Source organism: Sus scrofa, chromosome 4 (genome assembly GCF_054392235.1).
Source record: "Sus scrofa isolate SSC_HxYL_T2T_F1_AM1 chromosome 4, Sscrofa_HxYL_maternal_Yorkshire_Landrace_v2.0, whole genome shotgun sequence".
NCBI classification, from domain to species: domain Eukaryota; kingdom Metazoa; phylum Chordata; class Mammalia; order Artiodactyla; family Suidae; genus Sus; species Sus scrofa.
The window spans coordinates 52591959-52616866 of record NC_139386.1 but is presented as its reverse complement, the minus strand read 5'-3'; the positions used below and the strand labels follow the sequence as shown (position 1 = coordinate 52616866).

Here is a 24908-nt window from a genome sequence, read left to right as displayed (position 1 = left end):
TACTGTCATACTGATGAGCCACAATGGGAACTCCAAAATAAATATGTTTGTGATGAAGAAGAATATATAGATGGCCAACAGATATCTGAAAAGATGATCAACAGCACTAACCATATTCTCATATTCCTGACCACAAAGGTAACTCATAAATATGCTTCTGATGAAGAAGAATATATAGATGGCCAACAGGTACATGAAAAGGTGATCAACAGCAATAATCACCAGGGAAATGCAAATCAAAATTTCATGCCTATTATAATGGCTAGCATCAAAAAGACAAGAGAGTGCTTGCTTCAGCAACACATATACTAGAATTGGAATGATGCAGAGAAGACCAGCATGGCCCCTGCACAAGGATAATATACAAATTCATGAAGCATTCATATTTTTACTATGCTCTTGGATTAGAAGTATCAATATAGTCAAAATGGCAATACTACTTAAGGCAATCTACAGATTCAATGCAATACCTATTAAATTATAATGACATTATTTACAGAACTAGAAGAAAATATTTTAAAATCTTTATGGAAACACAAAAGACCTCAAATAGCCAAAGTGATATGGAAAAGAAAGAAACAAAAGGGAAGGAATCAGGCTCACTGACTTCAGACACTACTACAAAGTTATCATCATTAAAACAGTATGGTACTGGCATAAAAACAGTAAAATAGATCAATGAAATAGGATAGAAATCCTAGAAATAAACCCAAACACTTATGGTCAACTAATATATGACAAAGGAGGTAATAATATACAGTGGAGGAAGGATTGTCTCCTCAATAAATGGTGCTAGGAAACCTGGACAGCTACATGTAAAATAATGAAATTAGAACATTTTTAACACTATACACAAAAATAAACTCAAAATGGATTAAAGATCTAAATGTAAGTACAGATACTACAACACTCCTAGAGTAAAACATAGGCAGAATCTCTTTGACCTAAATTGCAGCAACATCTTGTTTGATCCACCTTCTAGAATAATCACAGTAAAGACGACAATAAACCAGTGGGGCCTAATTAAACTCAAAAGTTTCTGCACAGCAAAGGAATCCATTAAAAAAAACAAAAAGACAACCTACAGAATGGAGAATCTCTTTGGAAATGATACAAATAACAAAGGTTTAATCTCCAAAATATGCAAACAACTCATACAACTCAACAACAATAACAACAAACAAACAACCCAATCAAAAAATGGGCAAAAGATCTAAATAGACATTTCTCCAAAGAAGACATGCATATGGCCAGCAGGCACATGAAAAAATGCTCAACATCGATAATTATTAGAGACATGCAAATCAAAACTACTATGAGGTACACTTCACAATGGTCAGAATGTCCATCATTAACAAGCCAACAAATAACAAATTCTGGAGAGGATGTGGAAAAAAGGGAACCTTCCTTCACTGTTGGTGGGAATGTAAATTGGTACAACCACTATGGAAAACAGTATCAAGGTCCTTCAGAAAACTAAATATAGAACTATTGTATGATCCAGAAATCCCACTCCAAGGCATATATTCAAACAAAATTTCCATGGAAAAAGATACATGCATCCATATGTTCATTGCATCACTATTCACAATAGCCAAGACTTGGAAACAACCTAAATACATGTCAAGAGATGAATGGATTAAGAAGGTGTGGTACATATACACAATATAATACTATTCAGCCGTAAAAAAGGACAACATAATGTCATTTGCATAACATGGATGGAAGATGATATTCTCCTGCTAAGTGAAATAGATCAGTAAGAGAAAACAGACACCATATGATATCACCTGTATGTGATGTCTAAAATACGGCACAAATTATCTGTCTACAAAACAGAAACATACAATGAACATGGAGGACAGACTTGTGTTTGCCAGGTGGGAGGAAGAAAAGAGGAGGACTTATGGGAAGTTTGGGGTTAGTAGATGCAGACTGTTACATTTCGGATGAATTGGGGATGGGGTCCTGCTGTACAGCACAGGGAACACTATCCAGTCTCTTGGATAAGAATCTGATGGAGAATGAAAACTAAGTAAGTTTGTATAGGTGTCTGGATCAATTTGCTCTACTTCAGAAATTGAAGGAATATTGTAAATCAACTATACTTTAATTTTTAAAAAAGACCAGAGTTAAATTTTGGCAAGAACAAGGGGAAAGGGAACACTTGTGTGTGGTAAGGTGCAGCCACTTTGGAAAACAGTATTTTTCCTTACAATGAAAAATTAAGCTATCAAATGATATAGCAATTTGACTTCTGGACAAAAAAAAAACAAAAACAGTAACTCAAGAGACATCTGTTTCCCTCATGTACATTGCAACATTGTTTACAATAGGCAAGATGCAAAAATAATCTAAATGTTCACCGAATGGATAAATGAAATGTTGTAATACAGTGAAGTACTATTCAGTCATAAATAAGAAGAAAACCTTGCCACTTGCAACAACATGCATGAACCTTAAGGGCTTTATGCTAAGTGAAATAAAGCAGAGAAAGACAAATACCGTATGCTCTCACATATATGTGGAATTTAAGTAAATGAAACAAAACACAATATAAAATTAAGTTCGCAGATACAGACAACAGATTAATGTTTGCCAGATGTGGGAATTGGGGTTGGTTAAAATATGTAAAGGGGGTCAAAAAGTTAAAAACTTTCAGTCATAAAATAAGTCATGGCACAACATAGTGACTATAGACAATAATTCTGTATTGCATATTTGAAAGCTGCTAAAAGAGTAGATCTTAAAATTTCTTATCACAGGAAAATACTGTAACTATATATGGTGATGGGTATTAACTAGACTGATTCCATTGGTCGCTTCACAATATATACAAATGTCAAATCATGTGGTTCATCTAAAACTAACATATTACATCTCATTTATACCTCAAACACACACACACAAAATACTCTTAAAAAACAATTTAAACTTGTATTAAAATTCACATATACTTTCTTGACTTATTTATATATGCAGCCTTTTGTAAAATTAGGATCCTACTGTATAATCAGATTTGTGTTCTCCTTTTTCTATTTGATATTTCATCATTATTTAATATCTATTAATATACCAAAACCCAGTATCTAATTAATGCATATTTTATCACAAGGGTATACCCCCCTTTAAATTCTATAAGAGTGGGGAATTTTTTCAAAGCTCTATAAAAAATATAGAATATACATACCTAATACAAATAGTAAATTCCTGATTATTAATTAAAAAATCTAAGATATGCAATAGTATAAAAAAAGGCTAATTTTACAACTTATAGTCACTCCCATACAACTGTGCTAATTTAATTGTAAATAAAAAGAGAAACACTTTCAATTTTTGCCTATTTGATAGGCATAAAATTATACACTTTTATAATTATTGGTTCTATGTTTATTTTTTAATCCCTGTTTATATACTTAATGTTTATTAATTAATTTTCAAATTATTTTCTGAAGAATTTTGGCCATTTTTAAGTTTGATTAATCATCTCTCTATTGTTCGTTTGAATATACATTTCTTTGTTGTATACACTACATATATATGCAACTTACTTTTTGGCATGTATTGGCCATTTGCTTTTGATAAATGTATTTCTTTTAAGGAAGTTCTTTATTCTACATACTCAAATTTACGACAATTTTAATTTTTGTTCTTTTTCATTATTGTGACCTTAGAAAAATCTTTTATGTATGAGAATTAGTTCATTTTTATCAATATGGTATTATCGGAGTTCCAAACCTGATGCAGTGGAAGCGAATCTGACTAGGAACCATGAAGTTGAAGGTTTGATCCCTGGCCTTGCTCAGCAGGTTAAGGATCTGGCATTTCTGTGAGCTGTGGTGTAGGTCACAGACGTGGCTTGGATCCCAAGTTGCTGTGGCAGTGGTGTAGGGTGGTAGCTACAGCTCTGATTCCACCCCTAGCCTGGGAACCTTCGCATGTTGCAGGTGAGGCCCTAAAAAGCAATACATATGTGTGTGTGTGTGTGTGTGTGTATACACACACATACATATAAAAATATATATAATATATATTATATATAGGGTATATATATGGCTTAACCTATTTTATACTTTCCTAGTTTGTTTTTTGCTTGACATTATATTAGTTATCTATTGCTGGATATCAAATTATCACAAACTTAGTACTTAAAGCAAAACACACTATCTCACATTTTCTATCTGTTCAGGTTCAGGAATAGCCTAACTGGGTCTTTTGCTTAAGTCTCACAGACTGCAAGAGTTGGCTGCACTTAGCTCTCACAAGGAGTCATGGCTGGGTAAGAATCTGCTTCCAAGCCCACTCATGTTGATAGCATTATTTTTTTGTGTAGTAATAGAATTGAGTATACCACCCTTTTGCGTACTATCAACTTAAGTTCATCTTCAGTTCCTATAGGATTGTTGCTATTCTTTGCCATGTGGGATTTCCCAAAATAACCACTTGCACTATTATGCCAACAAAAAAGAATGTTTACAACGGGTCTATGGAAGATGGGCTTTCATATATAAAACAACAAAATTATGAGAGTAACATCCCACAATATATGTCATATTCTAATAGTTATAAGCAAGTCATGGGTCCTGCCCACACTCAGTGGGAGGGGATTACATAAAGGTGGGATCATGGGGAAAGGAGCACTTTAGGGTCTGGTCAACAGGTTTTAATACAATATTGAAGAAGTAAGAACCTTTCACTTGTGGCCATTTCAAGTGTTGTCTTCCATGCCTGTTCAGCTTCACCTCTCTTGCAGATTATATTGGCCCCTAAATGCTTCTTCTTAATCTTCTTTCAATAAAATCCAAGTTGCAAAAACAATGCCAGCTATATCACAAGAGTAATTTCTCTTCTGAGATAACTTTCTTAAAACAGAGATAAAATTCAAGAGATCTCCTGCAAAAGTCTTATTTTTAAAATCTGACCCTGGTCCCAGGTTAGAATGCGCCTTTGAAATTTCTCATAGCCAAAACCTTCAAATAAAGGTTTATGTTAGTAGCAATCTCATTGATTTCTTCCCTAATCCATTGGTGAGTTAATTTCCCCTCCTCCAATTTGTAATTATTCAGATTTTGCTCATTTTACTAATTTCTTCAGATACAACCCAGAACATTTTTTTCAGTTCAGTATTTCTAAAATGAAATAATCTAAGCCTATAGATTATTCCAGTAAATTTGACTTCACAAACTTCTCATAAAATTTAATATGAACAAATTAAAAATATATATTTTGTGCTCTTTATCCAATATAAGGGCACAATTTAATTTCTACTTGATGTTATTTTATCAAAATATCTTACTGATTTTTACTTTCATTTCATAATGATCAAAAATAAAACTCAAGAAATGATAAGTTCTGTTGTATCTTATTGATATTTATACATAGGCTTTAGAAGAGATATTCTTTAAAATTAAATATAGATTGGGGAGTTCCTGTCGTGGTGCAGCAGAAATGAATCCGACTAGGAACCATGAGTTTGTGGGTTTGGTCCTTGGCCTCACTCAGTGGGTTAAGGATCTGGCATTGCCATGAGCTGTGGTGTAGGTCACAGATGTGTCTTGGATCCCACATTGTGGGAGTAGGCTGACAGCTATAGCTCTGATTTGACCCCTAGCCTGTGAACCTCCATATGCCAGATTTATTAAATCAACTTTGAAAATTAGATAATTTTTATCCTTTCTGGCATTTTGAATGGTAGAGGTGTTTATTCTTTCTTTGTTTTTTCCCCTCTTACAAGTTCTTTATTTTTATTTATTTATTTATTTATTTATTTATTTATTTATTTATTTATTTTTGTTTTTAAGTCAATGATTTTTGTTGTATTTTATAATTTATTTTTATAATTGCACAATGATCACCACAGCACAAGTTTACAGCATTTCCATCCTGAATGCCCAAAACATCCCTCTCACCCCAACCTGTCTCCTTGGGAAACCGTAAGTTTTTCAAAGTCTGAATAATTATCTGTTCTGCAAAGAAGTACATTTTATCCCTTGTTCAGATTCCACATTTAAATAAGAGCATATGTTGTTTATGTCTCACTGTCTAACATCACTTGGCATGGTAATTGCTATGTCCATTCATGCTGCTGCAAATGTAATAATTTCATTCCATTTTTATGCTTTATATTCCATTGTGTGTATGTACCACATTTTCTTTACCCAGTCCTCTATAAATGGACATTTAGGTTGCTTCCATGACTTAGCTATTGCATATAGTGCTGCAATGAGCATTGTATTGTATGTATATTTTCAAGTTATGGCTTTCTCTGCATAGATGTCCAGGAGTGGGATTGCTGAGTTAAATGATACTTCTATTGATAGTTTTTTGAGGAGTTTCCATACTGTTTTCTATAATGGTTGCACCAATTGACATTCCTACCAACATTCCCTTTTTTCCACAACCCCTCTAGCATTTATTGTTTATTGACTTTCTGATGATGGCCGTTTTGGCTGGTGTAAGGTAGTAGCTCACAGTTGTTTCAATTTGTATTTCTCTAATAATTAGTAATGTTGAACATATTTTCATTTGTTATGTGGCCATCTGTATGTCTTCTTTGGAGAAATGTCTTTTTAGATCTTCTGCCCAATTTTTGATAGGGCTGTTTTACTTTTTGCTATGTAGCTACAGTAGGTGTTTATTTGGAGATTAATCACTTGTTAGTCCCTTTATTTGCAAATATTTTCTCCCATTCTGTAGGGTGTCTTTTTGCTTTATTTAGGGTTTCCTTTGCTGTGCAAAATTTTTTAAGTTTATTTAGGTCCCTTTTGTCTATTTTTGTTTGTTTTGTCATTACTCTAAGAGGAGGATGTGAGAAGATATTGCTGTGGTTTATGTCGGAGAGTGCTCAGTTGATGTCTTCTTCTAAGAGTTTTATAGTATCCAGTCTTATGTTGAGTTCTCTAATCCATTTTGAGTTCATTTTTGTGTATGGTGTTAGAGAGTGTTCTAATTTCATCATTTTACATATAGCTGTCCAGTTTCCCCAGCAATGCTTAATGAAGGGACTGTCTTTTGTCCATTGTATATTCTTGCCTCCTTTGTCACAGATTAGTTGACCCTAGCTGCATGGGTTTAATCCTGTGCTTTCAATCCTGTTCCACTGATATATATCTCTCTTTTTGTGCCAGTACCATACTGCCTTGATGATTGTAGCTTTGTACTAAAGTGTGTAGTCAAGGAGCCTGCTTCCTCCAGCTCCATTATTCTTTCTCAAGATTTCTTTGACTATGCAGGGTCTTTTGTATTTAAAAACAAATTTTAAAGTAGTTTGTTCCAGTTCCGTGAAAAAAGATCCTTGTTAATTGCATAGGAATTACATTGAATCTGTAGTGTTGTCATTTTGACAATATAGAGTATTCCACTCCAAGAGCATAGTGTATCTTTCCATCTGTTTGTGTTATCTTTGCTTTTTTTTTATCAGTGTCTTCTAGTTTTCAGAGTACAGGTCTTTTGTCTCTGTAGGTACGTTTATTCCTAGATGTTTTATTCTTTTTCATGAGTTGGTAAATGAGTTTGTTGCCTTAATTTCTCTTTCTGATCTTTCATTGTTAAAATGCAATAAATTTATGTGTATTAATTTTGTGTCCTGTGACTTTGCCAAATTAATTGAAGAATTCTAACTGTCTTCTGGTAGAATATTTAAGATTTTCTGGTATAGTATCATGTCATCTGCAAGCACTAATAGTTTTACTTCTTCCTTTCTAATATGGATTCCTTTTATTTCTTTTCCTTCTCTGATTGCTGTGTCTAGTACTTCCAAAACTATGTTGACTAGTAGAGGCAAGAGCATATACCTTTGTTTTGTTCTGATCTTGGAAATCTTTTAGCTTTTCACCATTGAGAATGATGTTAACTGTGGGTTTGTCATATACAGCCTTTATTATGTTGAGGTAGTTCCCCTCTATGCCCACTTTCTGAAGGGTTTTAATCAGAAATTGATGTTAGATTTTGTCAAAAGCTTTTTCTGCATCTATTGAGAGGACCATAGCTATTATTCTTCAGTTTCTTAATGTGGTGTATCACACTGATTGATTTGTGTATATTGATAAGTCCCACTTGGTCATGGTGTACAATCCTTTTCATGTATTGTTGGATTCAGTTTGCTAGTATTTTGTTGAGGATTTTTGCATCTATGCTCATCAGTGAAATTGCCCTGTAATTTTCCTTTTAGGGTATCTTTGGCTTTGGTATCAGGGTGATGGCGGCCTCATAGAATGAATTTGGGAGTGTTTCTTCCTCTGCAATTTTTTGGAATAGTTTCAGAAGAATAGGTTTTAGCTGTTTTCTAATTGTTGGATAGAATTCATCTGTAAAGCCATCTGGTCCTGGATTTAGCTTGTTGGAAGTTTTTTAAACACAGTTTCAATTTCAGTACTCGTGATTGGTCCATTTATCTTTTCTATTCTATTTTAGTCTTGTAAAACAGTACTTTTCTAAGAATTTGTCTGTTTCTTCTAGGTTGTCCATTTTATCAACATATAGTTGCTTTTAGCAGTCTCTTATGATCCTTTGTATTTCTGCGACATCCATTGTAACTTCTCCTTTTTCATTCCTAATTTTACTGACTTGATTCCTCTCTATTTTTCTTGATGAGTCAGGCTAAGGGTTTGTCCATTTTGTTGATTTTTTCAAATAACCAGCTTTTCATTTCATGGATCTTTTCTATGGTTTTCTTTGTTTCTATTTCATTGATTTCTGCCTGCTCTTTATGATTTCTTTCCTTCTGCTAACTTTGGATTTTGTCTGTTCTTCTTTCTCTAGTTACTTTGGGTGTAATGTGAGGTTGCTTGAGCTTTTTCTTGTTTCCTGAGGTAGGCTTGTATTGCTATAAACTTCCCTCAGAACTGTTTTTGCTGCATCCATAGGTTTTGGATTGAGGTGACTTTCTTGTCATTTGCTCCTAGGTATTTTTTAGTCTCTTTTTTATTTCATCAGTGATCCACTGGTTGTGTAGAAGCGTATTGTTTAGTCTCCATGTGTTTGTGTTTTTCAGTTTTTTCCTTGTTGTTTATGTTTATTCTTATAGTGTTTGGTTGGAAAAGAGGCTTAATATGATTTCAATTTTCTTAAATTTACCAAGGCTTGATTTGTGGCCCAGGATTTTATCTATCCTAGAATGTTCTGTATACACTTGAGAAGAATGTGTATTCTACTGCCTTTGGATGGAATGTTCTAAAATCATTTATTAAGTCCATCTGGTCTAATGCATCATTTAAGGCCTGTGTTTCCTTGTTTATTTTCTGTCTGGATGATCTGTCATTGCTATAAGTGGGGTTTTAAGGTCCCCCACTATTATTGTGTTATTGTCAATTTCTCCTTTTATGGTTATTAGCAGTTGCCTTACATATTAAGGTGATCCTATGTTGTGTGAAAATATATTTGCAATTGTTGTAACTTGTTCTTGGATTGATCCTTTGATTATTATGTAATATTATATTTGTCACTTATTCTTTGTTTTAAGGTTTATTTGGTCTGATATGAGTGTTGCAACTCCAGCTTTCTTTTGATTTCTATTTTCATGGAATATTTTCTTCCATCTTCTCACGTTCAATTTGTTTGTGTCCCTAGAACTAAAGTGAGTCTCTTGAAGACAGCATATATATGGGTCTTCTTTTGTATCCATTCAGCAAGTCTACATCTTTTGGTGGTAGCATTTAGACCATTTACATTTAAGGTAATTATTGATATGTATGTTCTTATTGCCATTTTATTAACTGTTTTGGAGTTGTTTTGCTGGTGTTTTTTCTTCCCTTCTTTTCTTGTTCTCTTCTCTTGGGGTTTGATGACTATCTTCAATGTTGAATTTGGATTTCTTTTTGTTATTTGTGTGTGTGTGTGTGTGTGTGTGTGTGTGTGGATGGCCATTTTTGTTTGGAGTCACCATGAAGTTTTGATATAGGAGTCTATATGTATATACAAATTGTTTTAATTTTTTTGGCTTTTAATTGCAAGTGCATTTCCAGTATCCTGCATTTGTACCCTACTCTCTTCACAATATCTGGTTTTTGTAGCATATTTGTATATAAATTATTTCCTACCTTTAATACATGTATGCCTTTACTAGTGACCCTTGTCCTTTGCAATATATTTGTGGCCTTTTCTTTTCCACCTAGACAAGTTCCTTTAGTATTTGTTGTAAAGCAAGTTTAGTGGTGCTGAATTCTCTTAGCTTTGCTTATCTATAAAGCTTTTTATTTCTCCTTCAAATTAGAATGAGGGCCTTGTTGGGTATAGTAATTTCGATGGAAGTTTTTTTTTTCCTTTCATCACTTTTTGTATATAATGCCACTCCCTTCTGACCTGCAGAGTTTCTGCTGAAAAATCTGCTGATAACCTTATTGGGATTGCCCTGTATGTTATTTGTTTCATTTCCCTAGCTGCTTTCAATATTTTCTCTTTGTCCTTAATTTTGTTCAGTTTGATTAATATGTCTCAGGGTGTTTCTCCTTGGGTTTATTTTATATGGTACTCATTGTGCTTCCTGGATTTGAGTGAGTGGTTCCTTTCCCATGTTAGAGAAGTTTCTGGATATTATCTCTTTAAATATTTTCTCTGGCCCTTTCTCACTGTCTTCTCCTTCTGACATCCCTGTAATATGGATGTTGGTAAGTTTAAGGTTGTCCCAGGGTTTTCTTACATTAGGAGTAACATCTGCCCTTCTTGGTCTTGAAGCTTTGGTCACAGGAAGACTGGACCTGTATTTCAATTTGCTATCTAAGCTGTTCCCTGGGGATGTTACCCTGTCAAGTATTGTTTCTCTGATTGTCTTAGTCCCATGGGGCCAAAAAATACAGGTACTCTGATCACTAGAGCCAGGTGTTCAAGGATTATCATCTGTATGGACTGTATGTTCCCATTAGCTTTGATGAAGCAGGGACATTGTGGAACACCAGGCTTGGCTGAGCCAATTCACCAGGTTTGGTGGGGAATTGTTGTGGGAGTGTGTAGGTGGCAGGGCAAGAAGATCTAGCAAGGTAATGAGAGTGCAAAAATGGCACTCACAGGTGCTGGTGTTAATAATGGAGAAAGTGAATGCAAAAATGGCACACTTCAGTGCCTCCATCTTCTGAGAAACTTTCAACAGTCCCTTGCCCCTCTGGCAAATGTTTAAGATTAGAAAGTGAATTTCCTGAACAAAATATCTAGGCATTTTTCAAGTTGCTGCTTTTGTGCTGGGTCCTGAGGTGAGTAAATCTGTGCATGGACACTTTAAGGGCAATATCTCTGTTTTCTATAGCCCTTTAAGTATCCTGAACATATGCTCCATTACCTTTCAAAGCCAATTTTTGGGGGGAACTTGTCTCTCTGGTGCATATCTCAATGGATGAACCTGATGTTTGGTTCAAATACTTTGCTCCTCAGAGAGAAATTCTGTTTTTATGATTCTGTTTTTATGCAATTGTAGATCACTGTACCAGAGGTGGACTTTCAGGAGACACATCTCTACCTCTCTTACCATCTCAGTGTGGCCTCCTTATCCTTTCTTGAGAAGTGACAATCCTACTAGTTCGCAAGTCTTTTTCAAATAGAGTTGTTCCATATGTAGCTATAGATCTGGTGTGTCCAGGAGGAAGTGAGTTCAGGATCTTCCTAAAACTTTATCTTGAACCATTTTCCGAGGGGTTTTGCTTTTATTGGGATTGAATAAAGGGGCCTAGGGTTTCACAAGTTCACTATTTACTGCTGAATTTAAAACATAAGAACATGAATTTGAAGTGTGGGAGAGAAAACCAAGACATGCAAATGATCAGTTATCTAAATCAACAAAGATCTCTAAAACAAAGGAGCCTGGAGGATAGGGATAGCCTGGCTCTTGTCTAGTCATGTGACTGGAAGTGTATTTTTTTCAAGATAGCTTTCTTTGAAGTAGATGATTCCTTGAAGTGAATGCCTTAATAATCAAACCTGAAGTAAGACACTTGCATTACAAACAACAATCAAACAAACAAACAAACAACAAAAAACTGTCAAGGCTTATACTATTTTTTTTAATTGGTGAGTAGTATTTCATGGTTTAGATGAACTACAGTTTATATAATCATTTACCCACAGGACATCTGGATTGTTGTCCTTCTGTGGGTGAATGATTATATTTGTATACAATTTCTGTGTAAACTTAAGTTTCATTTTTCTGGGATAAATGCCTAAGAGTGCAATCACTGGGTCTTATGTTAAGATCATTTTTTTATTTTAAAAGAAACTCAGAGTTCCCATCATGGCTCAGTGGTTAACGTATCCAACTAGGAACCATGAGGTTGTGGGTTCAATCCCTGGCCTCGCTCAGTGGGTTAAGGATCCAGCATAGCTGTGAGATGTGGTATAGTTTGCAGATGTGGCTCAGATCTGGCATTGCTGTGGCTGTAGTGTAGGCCAGCAGCTATACCTCTGATTAGACCCCACGCCTGGGAATCTCCATATGCTGTGGGTGAGGGCAAAAAGACAAAAAAAGAAAAGAAAAGAAAAGAGAAAAGAAAAGAAGAGAAGAGAAGAGAAGAGAAAAGAAAAGAAAGAAAAGAAAACTCACAAGCTATTTTCCAGAGGGGCTGTACCACTTTACATTCTCAACAGCAAATGTATGAGTGATCAAGTTTCTCTGCTTTGCCAGCACTTAGAGTTATCACAAGCTTTTTTATTTTAGTCATTCTAGTAAGTGTATATTGATGCTTCAATTTGATTTACACTTACATTTCCCTTAAGGTTAATGACATATTACACCTCTTTTTTCCCCAGCTTTATTGAGATGTTACTGACATATAACAATTGCATATGTTATATCATCATCAAATACAACATATTTGATACATATATAGACTGTGAAATGATTATCACAATAATATTAGACAATACCTCCATCCCCTCAGATAATTAATCATTTTTTTGGTGAGTGTGGCCATATCATTTAAGATCCACTCTCTTAATAATTTTCAAATGGATGATATAGTCTCCATGCTGTATAATGAATCTCCAGAATTTATTCATCTTATGGCTGGAAGTTTTTACCCTTTGATCAACATATCTCCATTTTCCCTACTCCTAAGTCCATATCAATCATCATTTTATTCTCTATTTCCATACATCAATCATATATAGAGATGGCACTTAAACATATGAATAATTCTCCATGTCATATGCCATCAGACAAATGCAAATTAAAACAATTAGATACCACTACAGACCAATTAGAATGGCCAAAATCTGAAATACTGAAAATATCAAATGATGACAATGATGGGAAACAATAGGAACTCTCATTTGTTTACTGTGAGAATGCAACTGCCACTTGGTAGTTTCTTTCTTTCTTTTTTTTTTTTGTCTTTTTAGGGCCACACTGGTGGCATGTGGAGGTTCCAAGGCTAGGGGTCAATTTGGAGCTGTAGACACTGGCCTATGCCACAGCCACAGCCATAGCAACATCAGATCCAAACCTTCTTTTACCTACACCTCAGAGAAGAAGGCTTGGGTCTGAGCTCAAGGCAATGCTGGATACTTAACCCACTGAACGAGGCCAGGGATTATACCTGTGTCCTCATGGATACTAGTCAGACTCATTACCACTGAGCCATGATGGGAACTCTGATAATTCCTTTTAAAACTAAATAGAATCTTGCCATACAACCCAATAATCATACTCCTTGGTATTTATTCAAAGGAGGTGAAAAGTTTTCCTCAGAAAAAAATCCGTATAATGTTTATAGCAGTGTTCTTTTTTTTTTTTTTTGTCTTTTTGCTATTTCTTGGGCCACTCCAGCGGCATATGGAGGTTCCCAGGCTAGGGGTCCAATCGGAGTTGTAGCCACAGGCCTATGCCAGAGCCACAGGATCCAAGCCGCGTCTGCAACCTACACCACAGCTCATGGCAAGGCCGGATCATTAACCCACTAAGCAAGGGCAGGGACCGAATCCGCAACCTCATGGTTCCTAGTCGGATTCGTTAACCACTGCGCCACGACGGGAACTCCTATAGCAGTGTTCTTAATTGCCCCAAACTTGGAAGCAACCAAGATAAGGTGAATGGATAAACTGTGATAAACCCAGACAATGGAATATAATTCAGTGCTAAAAACAACTGAGCTGTTAATCCATGAAAAAGACAAGGAGTAAGCTGCGGTAAATATTACTACATGAAAGAAACCAGTGTCAAAACGCTGCCTACCACATAATTCTTAACTGTGACATTTTGTAAATGCAAAAGTATGGAGGCAGCAAAAAATCAGTAGTTGCCAGCAGTTGGGGGGGGGGATGCATAGGAGGAGCACAGATCTTTACGGTGGTGGACATTCTCTATGTAATACCGTATCAGTGGATACATGTTGTTATATTTGTCCATACTCACAGAATGACCAGGTGAACTATGAATTTTGGGTGCTTATTATGTGTCCATATATAGTCATTAATTATGACAAATTTACCACTCTGGTTGGGGATATTAATAGTGGAGGAAGCTGTGCATGGGCATGTGAGAGGTGTTATGTGGTAAATCTATGTTCCTTCCCTGTAATTTTGCTGCAAACCTAAAACTGCTCTGAAAAAAATAAAGCCAATAAAACATTTTAGTAGACTGTATAAAGCTTCAAAATTTACTAAAAATTAAAAAGAATATTAAAAAAAAGATGTCTCATTGAAAAGATTTACTATCAACAGGAACACTGCCAATTTGCACAACTTCTTTGGGTATAATTCCACCTGGAACTGTATAGTGCGATCCTAATAAAAAATGCTCAGAACCTGAGAAAATAGTGTAGTCGAAGGCATAGATTTTACTACATGAATACATTTTCTAGGTGAAAATACATTGCTAGTTATACTTAAAGTAACAAAAGGAAACATACAGTGTATAGAAAAGAAAGTTGTCGTTGTCACACATTAGCTTGGAAATCTCAAAAAAGAATGTTATAGGAACCACATGCAGTGAAATATTGATGGAAGATCCAAGCATGAAAAGAGAAGGTCTTAATAATAGCAATGAGAAAGATGAATGTGGATAGAAACATTGTTAAATGTACTTAGATGAGTTATTTAATAAATGTTTGTTAAAAGCCTGAATTGAATCCATTGTGAGATTATACAAGCGGATTATGGTTTGTTCAAATACAGAGATGAATGAAGAATATTAACTAATTTTTACCACTTTCTCCTGTGGAAAATTAGTGATATTTCAAGCAGAAAACTAGTGGAGCCTTAAGGAAAATAATGGGCCATAGAAGTTCTAGATTAAGAAGTTCAAAGCACCAACTAGTGAATGAAATGATTAAGTAAAAATATTTTTCTTTTAGATATATTTTTCTATTCAGGAAACTAGTGATTATATGATGATATACTGTGACTTGCAGCATGAAGCAAAGCAAATCAATATGAAATATTCCATGTCTTATGTATCTTTCCACATTTGGCCTATGAACCTTCATTTTAAAAAATTTCCATTAAGTTTTTATAGGAACACTTAGGCTCAATAAAGAGTTTGAATTGGAACTTGTTAGATCCATAAATTATGGTTTTGCAAATCTCCCCTGACTTATCTTAAAGAATTCCTCTATGTGAAAATAAATATTTTTAACTTATTCAGGACACTATTCTTTCAGGTTTGGGCAGAAAACAAAGACTGTAGCAAAAAGGTTATGTATCGGTTAAAACACCATGTCACTAAAGGTTGGTAAGAGCAGACATGCTATGATAGGTAATAAGAGTTCATGAATTTTCCTCCATTAATCCTTTAAAATCTTATATCCTGTGTATTTTCCATTATATTAGACTTATTTGAACTTGCCCAAATTCCTCAAAGGAAATATTATTTTTTTATTCATCTCTATAGATCTGAAGCCTATAAAATGTCACTAAAAAATTATCTGAGTTAAGCTGATTTAACTGGAGATTCTGAGGGCAACTGAAGTGCACATGTTCTAGGTAGAGGTGTTGCTCTAAAAATGACAAGAGTTAAGCTGGGTCAAGCAATGAGATAAATAATTCTGTTCTACTGTTTAAAAAATAGTGTTAATCCAGAGAGAATTTTGTATGATTTGGGGCAATAAATTGTTCTGCTAGAGCTTTTGTTCATCTGAGAGCTTTAATTCTTAAAGCTAAAGGCTGATACTATAAGTTCTCACTTTTCTCCTAATACTTTGGTTTTATGAAAGTGATTTTCCACCTTTTATCATGGTAGAAATCTATAAGCATCAGGGCAATTTTCACCCCATAAGAAATTTCCCCCATTGGGTTTGAAGTGTAGACCACATGTTCTATAATTCTTTTTTTCCCCATAACAATGATTCAAAATTTAAAGCTATGGGAGTTAGCCAGAGGGGTCCTTTGTACTGTAGTTTTCTGGAGAGAGAGATGTGTTTGACACTAGCCTAGGACTTGATAATAAAATACATCATTTTGCTATAATTTGACAATGTTAATAGGCTTGTGGAAAACTGTATGAACTTGGTTTTTAAAAGTGTAAAGCTGTTTATTACAATTGTGGGGATTAAAATCCACTTCACTTATTTCTATTTGAAAACTAACACTTTTGTTTAAATACCTGCAATAAAAAAGACATTTTAAGGTTTTTAAGTGGGTAACTAGAAAATAAATACATACAAATGAATTAAAACGGATATATAACTGTTTTATTTACTCCTTTGGAGAATAAATATTGCTATTTACTTATACAAATGGTTCTTGATGAACTAATACTTACATAGTATAATGAAAACACATCTTAAAAAAGTTACTAAAACAGATAAACCATATTGCATTGCTTAGAAAATTTTTGTCACCAAATCTCAACAATAGTTTATTTTGTAAAAATAAAAATAAACATATTTGTAAAATTGCTATTTTTAGTAAATTCTTTTTGTGCATATTTTTAAAAGTCTCTCTCAAATTTTCATAAACCTTACAAGTTTAATATATTTTCCACAACACCATCTCACACTCAACTGACTGATGCTAAATTATGGACAACCTGCTTATTCTCTTCACTATATTCTCTTTTTACCTCTAATGCACAAGCATATTCTTCATAAGATCTTTGTTTTCTGTGAATTTCTTACAAACTATCATGTTTTTATAGGTGTAAATGTAGCCACCAAATCAATCATATATGTGCCAAATTTTTATATTTGATTAAAATTTCTTAGAAAGGCAAGGGAAGATATCAATGCTAAATCAATTAACTAAGTATTTCTTTGTTCCCTTATAATGTAAGTCTGAGTAGGTGAAATGTCTTCTATTTAAAAGAAGAATTCCATTATAAAGACGGTGACTGTTCAATGCCTCTATTTTGGGAATTTTCTTAAAATTGTTTTTTCTAAACAATTGTGTTTCTTAAGATGAAAATAACTCTGGCTTGGTTCTGAAATCTCCCACTGAAACTTAATACATCACTTAGTATCTTTGTGATCCACGTTTCATCTCTATACATCAGGAATATAGGAAAGATAGATTCCAAATACCATCTCAAATTCTTCGATCATTTTGAGGCTATTTTACATGAGATACTGTCTTACACAAAATGGTGAGAATTACACTATGGTCTTTGCCTGAAACAGTGGACTCATTTCCACTGGGTACCCTGGGAGGAAACAGATTCTGTATCTGTCATTGAAGGAAAAGAGGCTGTGATATTTATCCATTGACTATGTCCCTTGGTGTTTGAGTTTTCCCTGAGGAAGCTAACTACATTTCCAATTCTAGGTAGCATTTACACATGTGATAAGTAACCTTCTATCCATTTTGAAAAAAAAAAATTGAGGCAGAGAACAGGGAGACCTAGCAGTGTACACTTGAGGAGGAATACAGGAAATAAGAAATCTGAGGAAATATGATGATGGACATAAAAATGCCATTTACATTGCCTGGTAAATTATTCAGTATCTGCTAGTCTACTGTGCAGGCCACTGATGGTGTTTTTTATGCTACAAAAAGGGAAATAATTGCTGTTATCTTGATGGTTCAAGTGACTAGTAAAATTTTTAAATCTCTTTATTAATCCAGTTCAAATCCATATGACTTCTGATATGGACTAAAGTAATCCCAAATAACTTTATCTTTAAAATACCTATCCTTATAAATAAGCAGCCTGAATTTTCATTCTCACTTATTCCTGTCATTAGTCTCACTGATTTGGACATCATTAATGATGCTTTTATCAATTTCATAACTTCACTGTTCTTTGATGACTTTAAATCCACTGATCCTCTCTTCGATTCTACTTCAGTAAACCTTCCATATGGCCAAATCAGTATCTTATAATCTATTGAAACTTCACCATTGTAAACCTAAACTGTAATTCATGACTATCCCCAAACCTCCTCATTCGTAGCCCATCCTCAATACCCCTAATCATTCAACTCACTTAGAAATTGTTTTGTGACTTCTATATTTTCTTCCTAATTTTTTCTTTCCTAGTACTCCTTTTCCTCTGAATATAACCTGCACCAGTGGTAGGAAATATAAATGACCACTTTAAATTCCCTAAATCTAGAATTATTCATTCATTCATTGTTCATCCATTCATCTAGGCACTGGGGATATGAAGGTAAATTTAAAAATTACCCCTTTCCTCAAGCTATCATAGTTTAAAAGAAATTGAAGTACGCAGGCTTCATGAATAGATGTTTACAAAAACAGTGTGATTAGTGAAACACAGAAAAATGGATAGTATGAATTAGAGCACTATGGGGCAGTCAGCCTAGTGGAATCAAGGAAGAATTCTTAGAAGTGGTGTTCAGTGAACTGGATTGTAAATAATAAATCAGAGTCATCCAGCCAAGTAGAAGGGTGAGGATATTCTACTTGAAGGACTCAGGATTAATAAAATACAAAACTAAAATCATAGAGTGTTGAATGCAGAGAATTATAAGCATGTCAGTATTTCTGGTAGACCAAGAGTTGAGAAAAGACTAGTAGGAGATATGGAAATAATAACCTTGTAGAGTATTTGACTAGCATGTTGCAGAGCTAGGGCTTCAGCCCTTAAGTAATTTTCTATATTCCTTCATTTTTAATTTCTTAATTTCTATAAAATGTTTTAAAATTATCTTCTCAGAGTTTTGAACTGCCACCGCAAATTAACATTTTTCTTACTTTATGTAAAATTGTATCCCTTTTGATACTTCCTCTTTCTTATGGCTCTCCTTTCTTGATTTCGTAGTCATAAAGGTACATCAGAAGGTAAAGGTAAGATAAACCATCTGACAAAATTGGCCAAATTTAATCTAACTTAACCTCATATGTGTAGGGGCTTGGCAAAGGAAACCACTTAACCAAGGTGGACAAAATTCAAGCTCTAAAAACTTGATTGGGTGAAAGATGTGAGTTCATGAATAAAATTATAAGTTGTCACTATTTGCTTAGAAGTTCCTTTGACACAGATGTTCAATTCCAGAAATAAGAGGAAATCCTAGACTCTAACTCCCTCACCTCTAGGTATCATTTACCAAAACCCACTAAAGCTACTTCCTAAAAACCCACCTTTTTTTTTTCTCCAGTTCCAAAGAGTCAATGAAAAAAATCCTCCTAAATTTATTATACGAAAAACTAAATGAATGTATTAACGAACTATGTAGAATTTTGGAGTAACTTCTTTCAGGGTAATATAAACAAATATGAAATATGAGCTTAATATCAAAATTTACTTTCAAATAGAGGGAATCAGTTATATTGATTACCACTGAGGTCATTGACATGTTTTTTACTTTTGAAAAATATAGTAATTGATACTAAAATGTTCTCTAAGTATTAAACCTGACATTAACAAATTAACAGTACAGAGACCTCTATGTTACTTTAAGAACAATATATGGCTGTAGTGTTTTCATTATGTTTCACCAATAATTTCAATGGTTGTCATTTAAACAAGAGTACAGTAAAAAATTATAAATAATTCATGATGCAAACTTATAGAATTGCACAAAGGATATGCAGCAATTAGAGGGATAATCAGGTTACTATGGTTTAAGAATAGTTGTATTGGTTAGTTTAATTATTTATATAAGCACAGCATAAGGAATGGTATTTAATTAAATCGCATTTCTATTTCCCTATATTTTTAAATGCCCTGCACAAATGAAGTACAGTGACCTGAATGTTCTCAGGAAGACTTAGATATGGAGATATTCTCTATTAAAATTGCATTTCCTATTATAGAGACTTATGTATTTTAAAGGTCACCTTTACTTAAACCATGAGTTGAAAAGTTTGCATAAAATATACCAAAGGGAGAGTATTATATATGCAGAAAAATATTAATGTAAGAATAAAAAAATAATAATTATTTTAAGAGACATTCCCAGGTGGAAGAAATCCATTATGGTAAGAAGGCAGTCTTGCATGCAACCACACTCACATATAATTAAAATATTTTTAAATGACTGTATAAGTCTATGAAAAGCATTTTGGACACAAGCAATGAGAGAAATTATAATTTGTCAAAACTTTACACTTCTAAATAAGAAAATTGACTTAGATATCTTTTCGCTTTTGCCTCATCATCCAGGGTTAAACTTTTTTTTCTTTTTTTAAAATGATTTTTATTTTTTCCATTATAGCTGGTTTACAGTGTTCTGTCAATTTTTCACAGTACAGCATGGTGACCCAGTCACACATACATATACACATTCTTTTTCCCACATTATCCTCCATCATGCTCCATCATAAGTGACTAGATATATTTCCCAGTGTTATACAGTAGGATCACATTGCTTGGCAACCACAAGTCTGTTCTCCAAGTCCATGATTTTCTTTTCTGTGGAAATGTTCTTTTGTGCCATTTTCTTTTCTGTGGAAATGTTCTTTTGTGCCATATATTAGATTCTGGATATAAGTAGTATTTGTCTTTCCCTTTCTGACTTCACTTAATATGAGAGTCTCTAGTTCCATCCATGTTGCTGCAAATGGCATTATTTTGTTCTTTTTATGGCAACATCTTCTCAGATTCACCTTTTAGAGTATTGACAATAAGAACAAAAATAAACAAATGGGACCTAATCAAACTTCAATGTTTCTGCACAGCAAAGGAAAGCCTAAACAAAATGAAAAGACAACCCACAGAATGGGAGAAAATCTTTGCAAGTGAATCAACTGACAAGGGATTCATCTCCAAGATTTACAAACACCTTCTGTAGCTCCATACCAAAAAAACAAACAACTCCTTCAAAAAATGGGCAGAAGATCTAAACAGACAGTTCTCCAAAGAAGACATACAGATGGCTAAAAAACACATGAAAAGACGTTCAACATCGCTCATTCTTAGAGAAATGCAAATCAAAACCACTCTGAGGTACCCCCTTACACCAGCCAGAATGGCCATCATCCAAAAGTCTACAAACAATAAGGGCTGGAGAGGGTGTGGAGAAAAAGGAACCCTAGTATACTGTTGGTGGGATTGTAAATTGGTGCAACCACTGTGGAAAGCAGTATGGAGGTTCTTCAGAAAACTAAAAATAGAACTCCCATTTGATCCATCAACCCCACTCCTGTACATCTATCCAGAGAAAACCATGACTCGCAAAGACACATGTACTCCAATGTTAATTACAGCACTCTTCTCAATAGCCAAGACCTAAATGTCCATCGACAGAGGAGTGGATCGAGAAGAAGTGGTACATATACACAATGGAATATTACTCAGACATTAAAAAGAACAAAATACCAGCATTTTTAGCAACATGGATGAACCTAGAAATTATCGTGCTCAGTGAAGTTAGCCATACAATGAGACACCAACATGAAATGCTTTCACTGACATGTGGAATCTGAACAAAGGACAGACTGAACTTCTTTGCAGAGCAGATGCTGACTCACAGACATTGAAAAACTTATGGTCTCTAGAGGAGACAGTTTGGGGGTTGGGGGGATGTGCTTGGGCTTTGGGATGGAAATCCTGTGAAATCATATTGTTATGATCATTATACAACTACAGATGTGATAAATTCATTTGAATAATAAAAATTAAAAAAAATAAAAAAAAAGAAGCTAGGTAGTGAAAAACTGTAAAAGATGTCAATACTCAGGGGGTTTAAGAGTTGTGATTATAAATTGTGCTTCATAAATTGTTGGGAACAATTTTGCTGTAATTTCTTATTGTATGCCCTAATGTTTGTTTAGCATTTTATCAGTCAAATCTAATTTAATGCACATAATAATTTTATGGATTATTTACTATTGTTATTTCCATTTTATAGATGAGAAAGATTAAATTTAATTTGAAGCCAGATAAGACTAATCACCAAGTTATGGTCTTAACCACAACATTACACAGTTTTATAGCACTATGTTGGCTATAAATTCTGAAAAATATGTTTATAACACTAAAATCTTAGGTTTTATTCAAACAAGTAAACAAAAATTCTGGTTGGTAGTTACTTCCTTACACTAATCTTATACCTAAAGCATGGGTTTTTTGAGAGACTTAAGTATCCTTTATTAGCTCATAAACATGAGTACCTTTTAAAGCCTTGTGGTGCTAAGGAGTTTATATGTGCTACTTTAGTTCAACCTTTATCTGGGGTACTATTATTATCCTTGTTTTGTGAATAATTTAACTGTAAATTAGAGATGCTAAATGATTTATCTAAAGTCAAAAAGCAAGGAAATTCGGGGGCCATCATTCATAAACACTGCCTGAAGTCATGGTATGTATCCTATAACATAGTTTTTAGGAATTTGGATGATTTGGCATTGAAGCTGACTAACCGTGATACTAAATATAAGCCTAGATATGACATTAAGCATGAATATTTTGACAAATAATGTATTTTTAATATTCATATAAACATAATTTTCCAGTTTCCTGAGAACTTCCAGTACTCTCCCTAGACATTCCATACAGATGCCATACTGCTGGTTAGTGTTAAAGTGTCCATGATTCCTACAAAGATGCCTATTTCTTTTCATTCAGGTTTTTGACCTTTGGAACCCAGTAGAAACTTGTACCATAAACTCCTTGGTCCAAACATAATTCCTTTGGACCTCTCCAGACAAAGTTATAGCTCCTCCTCATATGTACATCATATCACATACTGACATTTATTTTTTAAAATATTCTTTTGAAAATTTGAAATATTATCTTGAAGATTACATTGTGCTTTGAAAGTAGTTTGTCCTAATAAACATGTTGATTTATTTATTATTATTTATTTAAGAGATAAAAATAGTTTGTAAAGCTATAAAATATACCAATTAACTTTTCTATGGTTTGGCTATTTCAAAATTTATTTTTGAATGCATAGAATTAGTTTTCATTTTAGTTGAGTCCCAGAGGACAAGCATGAGTCCTTGAGAACTAATCAGGTAATGTAATACAAATGTATCCTTTCTCTTGTGCAATTCTAGAGCTGACATTTTTTTTCCTTTCATGATACTAGTAATATTATTTGACTCTTTTGATGATGAAATAATCAAATAATTGCATTACACATTTAACAAGAGTTTTACAATTGTCCAGGCCTTATTAAGGATTATTTTTGTCATTTTTCCTTTTTCTTTCAAGTTTTATTTTAATTGTGCTTCTTTTCATTTTTCCAAATTTTTGGCTTATAATCAATGTTGTAGATAATGTAATTAAGAGAAAAAGAAAAGATAACATATACTATTTGTTATGTCTTATAGTTAATCAGTGGTTTTCAAAGCATATAATCCTAGGATAATTAATATCAAGTAATGAGGACAATGATAAAAGTACAGTATTTTGACTTCCAATTAAAATTTTTCTAGAGAATTCTGAAAATCTATAAGATATTGTATGTGTTTCATGATGCAATTCTTTTCTTTATTCAATGTACTGATATGTATTTAGCATATAGCACCCTATAAATTTAAGGTATATAATATATTGATTTGATTTATATATATTGTGAAGTGATTAGCACAGTAAGTTTAGTGAACATCCATCCTCTCTTACAGAAGCAAAATAAAATTGTAAATAATGTTTTCTTACCAATTTGCATATGTATTATATAGCAGTGTTAACTCTAGAAATGATATTGTACATTACCTCCCTAGTACTTATTTATCTTATAACTGGAATTTTGTATTTTGTGACCACCTCCATATAATTCTGTCCTCCCCAACACCTGCATATCTACGGTAATCACAAATTTGATCCCTTTTTTCCCATAAGTGGTTTTTTTTCACTTTTTCTAAAATTTCATGTATAAGTAAAATATAGAAATACCTTCTCTGCCTGACATTTCATTGAGCATTATGTTCTCAAAGTCCATCCAAGTTATCACGAATGGCAAGATTTCCTGTTTTATGGCTCAGTTATATTCATTTATTTATAACACAACTTATTTATCCATTCATTTGTCCCCGGACACTTAGGTTATTTCCACATGATGGGTATTGCAATAGTGCTATTATTAACATGATTATATAGATATCTTTTTGACCCAATATGTTGGTTTCCTTTTGATATGTTCCTCTTGTGAGATTAGGTGATCATATGGTAGTTCTAATTTTAGAATTTTGAGGAAACTTTATACTATTTTCTGTAGTGTTTTTTTCAATTCATAACCTCACCAACACTGCACAATAATGAAGCTTTTCTCTAGATGCTCACTTGCTTTTGTTATCTCTTTTTAATGCTAGCCATTTTAAAAGACATGAGGTGATATCTCATTGTGTTTTCCATTTGAATTTTCTTAATTATTAATGATCTTTTCAAGTACCTATTGGCTATGCTTATATCTTCTTTGGACAAATGTCTCGTTAAACATTTGGCCATTTTTAGTTGGATTCTTAAATTTGAGGTGTGTGATTTCCCTGCATATTTTGGATAAAAACCCCTTATTAGATATATGATTTGCAAATATTTTTTTCCAATTCTGTATTTCAGTCTTTTATTTTGTTAGTTATTTCTTTTGCAATGCAGAAGCTTCTTACTTTAATGTAGTCTCACTTTTTTTTTTTTTAATTTTGTTGCT

At 33.6% G+C, this 24908-nt stretch overlaps 1 non-coding gene across 1 annotated transcript; it reads left to right on the top strand.

Annotated features, from left to right (window-relative positions):
- Positions 1-284: 284 nt before the first annotated feature.
- Positions 285-391, top strand: LOC146403805 (U6 spliceosomal RNA). The gene has a single exon (XR_014845063.1). It is a non-coding gene; the product is annotated as a U6 spliceosomal RNA (small nuclear RNA).
- Positions 392-24908: the final 24517 nt, after the last annotated feature.